This window comes from Bubalus kerabau, chromosome 15 (genome assembly GCF_029407905.1).
Source record: "Bubalus kerabau isolate K-KA32 ecotype Philippines breed swamp buffalo chromosome 15, PCC_UOA_SB_1v2, whole genome shotgun sequence".
Classification (NCBI taxonomy): Eukaryota; Metazoa; Chordata; class Mammalia; order Artiodactyla; family Bovidae; genus Bubalus; species Bubalus kerabau.
In genome coordinates, this window is record NC_073638.1 from 684558 (window position 1) to 688938 (window position 4381).

General features: G+C 35.6%; 1 pseudogene; it reads left to right on the forward strand.

The window, feature by feature from the left end:
* The first annotated feature begins 3240 nt into the window (after positions 1-3240).
* On the forward strand, positions 3241-4171 carry LOC129628679 (olfactory receptor 4A5-like; annotated as a pseudogene).
* The last annotated feature ends 210 nt before the right edge of the window (positions 4172-4381 follow it).

Below are 4381 nucleotides of genomic sequence, written 5' to 3' on the forward strand. Positions count from 1 at the left end.
ACTTCCATACTAACACCGATTCTATCAACAAGCCTTTATGAAACTATGTGACAAACTCTATGGAAGATCTATCTGCATGTGAAATAGGTTTTAAATGACTTGTTTTGATATTATCATCCTTCATCTTCTGGAAATCAAGAAAGATTTCTTCTTCAAATATAAAGTTTAAATAGATTTGCCTATTTTGTCATCATAATTTAAACAAGAAAGTTTTTATTAACATACATTTTATTTCTGTCATGACTTTTCCGTCTTGGTGAAATGATCTCAAATTGTTTTTATAACTTTATCCCTAGAGGACAGGGTTCTCTAAGTCCTATTCTTAGTAAGTAAATGCTAGTCATTCAGTCATGTCTGACTCTTTGCAACCCCATGGACTGTAGCCTGACAAGGTCCTCTGTCCTTGGAATTCTCTAGACAAGAATACTGGAGTGGGTTGCCATTCCCTTCTTCAGGGGATCTTTCTGACCCAGGTCTCCTGAATTGCAGGCAGATTCTTTACTGTCTGAGCCACCAGGAAAGCCCAAGTCCTATTCTACATGATGATTATCCTTGATCATCTCTGGAGGAAAATGGTGTGTTATCAAAATTATGACCAATATCCCAATGCGTTTAATTAGTCAAGAATTATCCTTGGAGATGTAACAATTAAATGACTCAATAATGTGTGCCTATTTCAAATGTATATAACGTGTTTATGGATCTTTTGCCTCATCTCATATGTCAGACTTTTATGAATCTAAATAGTAGACTCAAATCATAATAAATTATGTGTATGTGTATGTAGTCATTCTCCATCCTTCAGGAAAAACAAAGTTCAACGATGAAGAGAGGATACTAAAACTGAGAATCAAAATGCTATAAATGTTACTTCACCATTTTATTGTGATTTGTATAGAATACATACAGCAACATTTTTATGTAAACAATTAAGAAACAATTTTTCAATTTCTCTCCAATCAAAATGTTGAGTTAACATTTGTTGGTGTTTAGGAGAAATCCTGACAGCAATCAATATTTAGGACCTCTGTTCACATTAAGAGTCAGAGTTCATTAGCTAACAGAACATTAGTATTCATTTTAAAAATAAGAACAATTTGAAGGTAATGTTTCTCTGAAATACTGAGGTGAATTCAGTTCAGTTCAGTTCAGTTCAGTTCAGTTCAGTTCAGTCACTCAGTCGTGTCTGACTCTTTGTGACCCCATGAATCGCAGCATGCCAGGCCTCCCTGTTCATCACCAACTCCCAGAGTTCACTCAGACTCACGTCCATCGAGTCAGTGATGCCATACAGCCATCTCATCCTGTTGTCCCCTTCTCCTCCTGCCTCCAATCCCTCCCAGCATCAGAGGCTTTTCCAATGAGTCAACTCTTAGCATGAGGTGGCCAAAGACTGGAGTTTCAGCTTCAGCATCATTCCTTCCAAAGAAATCCCAGGGCTGATCTCCTTCAGAATGGACTGGTTCGATCTCCTTGCAGTCCAAGGGACTCTCAAGAGTCTTCTCCAACACCACAGTTCAAAAGAATCCATTCTTCGGTGCTCAGCTTTCTTCACAGCCCAACTCTCACATCCATACACGACCACTGGAAAAACCATAGCCTTGACTAGACGGACTTTTGTTGGAAAAGTAATGTCTTTTGAATATGCTATCTAGGTTGGTCATAACTTTCCTTCCAAGGAGTAAGCGTCTTTTAATTTCATGGCTGCAGTCACCATCTACAGTGATTTTGGAGCCCCAAAAAAATAAAGTCTGACACTGTTTCCCCATCTATTTCCCATGAAGTGATAGGGCCAGATGCCATGATCTTCGTTTTCTGAATGTTGAGTTTTAAGCCAACTTTTTCACTCTCCTCTTTCACCTTCATCAAGAGGCTTTTTAGTTCTTCTTCACTTTCTGCCATAAAGGTGGTGTCATCTGTTTTCTGAATACATGGGGGGAGTTGGTCACATGGAAACAATTCAAAGTAAAGTGATGCTAAATATATTTGGTTCTTTGTGTTCACAGAGTTGGCACCAGAAATGGAGGGCAAAGGAGAAAATACCAGAGCTCACAATGTGGATTGAATGGCTGTCTTCTTATGCAGGTAACTCAGGCCTGCATTTATACACAATATTCTACACTAGATTTTTTATTTTGCAAGAGTACATTGCTGGTGTGAGAGTTCAGTCTTTTAAGAGTTTTCCTTTGTGATTTTCATAATCAGCAGTGTTAGGAATCTTTTGTGACTTCTAAACTATGTGAAAATTGATTCTATTTTATAATACTCTTTTAGGTGTCTTCACATTCTAATGCTCTGAAGTAAAGTTACTTTCGGTAAAATAAAGTTGTCTTAGATACTAATTTCAAGTGTAACTATTTGAGGTTATTTTCATGGGCAGATATTTGCAATTCTGATGATATTTTCAATTACTGTTTTCTCTAAACATTCTTTGTTAAGCTGTTAAAATTGAAAAGGTGAGGTAGCATCTGTAGACCCTGATCCACTGACTTTCAATAAACAAAAGTAACACTTTAGTAAGCAAGCAGTTGCTGCAATTTCTACCTTTCTGTTCACAGGTGAACTTCAGCATCTTGTTTTATGTTTGCTGGCTGTTTAGATGCATTCTTCCTTTAAGTAGTTGTTTATATTTTATTTATATTTTTATTCATACATTTCTCGTTTATCTTTTTTAGTTATTAGCTCTATGTATATCCCCCAAATGCAAATCAATTTCCAAACTACCAATTGATGCTGCTGTATCTCTTCCTAAATCCTAAAGAGAAAATTCAAATTGTCAAATATATATATTTTAAACTTCAATCGTTTGTTAAAAAGATCCTCCCACTCCTAGAATGGAGACAGCCATCTCCTTAATAAATTGAAAGTAAAGAATATCTTTCTTTATATTTTAATTAAAACTTTGTTCATTTTTTAAATTTTTATATAAGGTATTAATTTTAAATACAATTTCATTAGCTTCCAAATTAAAATAGACTTGTGGCAACACATTTAACTAACAAATTGTCCTTTTCCAATGTGTATCTTGATTATTTGCCACTCTGTAAGATTTTGAGATTCAAGACAATATTTTTATCAGCCTTATATGATAATGTCTGAAATTACCAAATCATAATAAAGCTTAATGCTCAGTAGTTGGATGAGTAAACAAATTATCTTAAATTTTAGGAAGTCTCTAGTAATAATTATATTTACAGGTAATTTTGTCCAAAACTCTGACATAAGATACAAAGAAGCACTATGGAACAAAGGAAAAATGTAACTGAGTTTGTCCTCCTGGGGCTCACTCAGCGCCTCCAGGGTCAGAGAACATTATTTGTTGTCTTCTTGCTCATCTACCTGGTGACAATAATGGGCAACCTACTCAGTGTCCTGACTGTGGTGTTCAACCCAACTCTGTGTGGCCCTATATACTTCTTTCTTAGTTACTTATCATTTCTCAATGGTGTTTATTCTACTACAGTTACTCCAAATATGATTATAGGCTTACTCTGTGAGGAGAAAACTGTTTCCTTCCAAGCTTGCATGATACAACTTTTTATCGGGCACTTATTTGGTGGTGCTGATATAATACTCTTGGTGGTCATGGTCTATGACTGCTACATGGCCATCTCCAAACCTTGCATTATTTGACAATCATGAATAAACAAGTTTGTATTCTGTTGCTACTACTTACTTTGGTTAGTGGGTTTTTGCATGGGGTACTTCATCCTCTCTTTGTTTACAACCTTCCCTATTGTGACCCCAATGTCATTGACCATTTCATCTGTGACATGTACCCATTGATAAAACTTTCCTGTCATGACACCTACGTTACTGTCCTCACAGTGCTGGCCAAAGATGGGACAATCTCCGTGGTCATCTTTACACTCTTACTCATCTCTTAGGGGGTCATTCTGTGCTCCCTGAAAATGTTAGTCAGGAAGGGAGGCACAAAGCTTTATCCACCTGTGGCTCCTACATTACTGTGGTGTTTCTCTTATTTGTGCCCTGTATTTTCATATATGTAAGACCACCCTGTAACTTACCTGTTGATAAATTCTTGGTTGTGTTTTATATCATTATAACACCCATGTCGAACCCTTTAATCTATACTCTGAGAAATGGAGAGATGAAAAATGCCATGAAAAAAAAAAAAAAAAAAAAACTCTGGACCAGAATAAGAACATGAGGTAGCAGGGAAATATGTCACTTATTTTCAGAGAAGAATTGCTCTTTCCAGGAAAGCCTTGTATGATTATCTGTATTAAATTTCTATTCAGGATTGAAACATGATGAAAACTTTTATTATTTTATTTATTTATTATTTGAATATTTATATTGATCACAATAAAAATGTTTATAACTTCATAGTTCAAAATACGTATTTTGTTTGAATTAT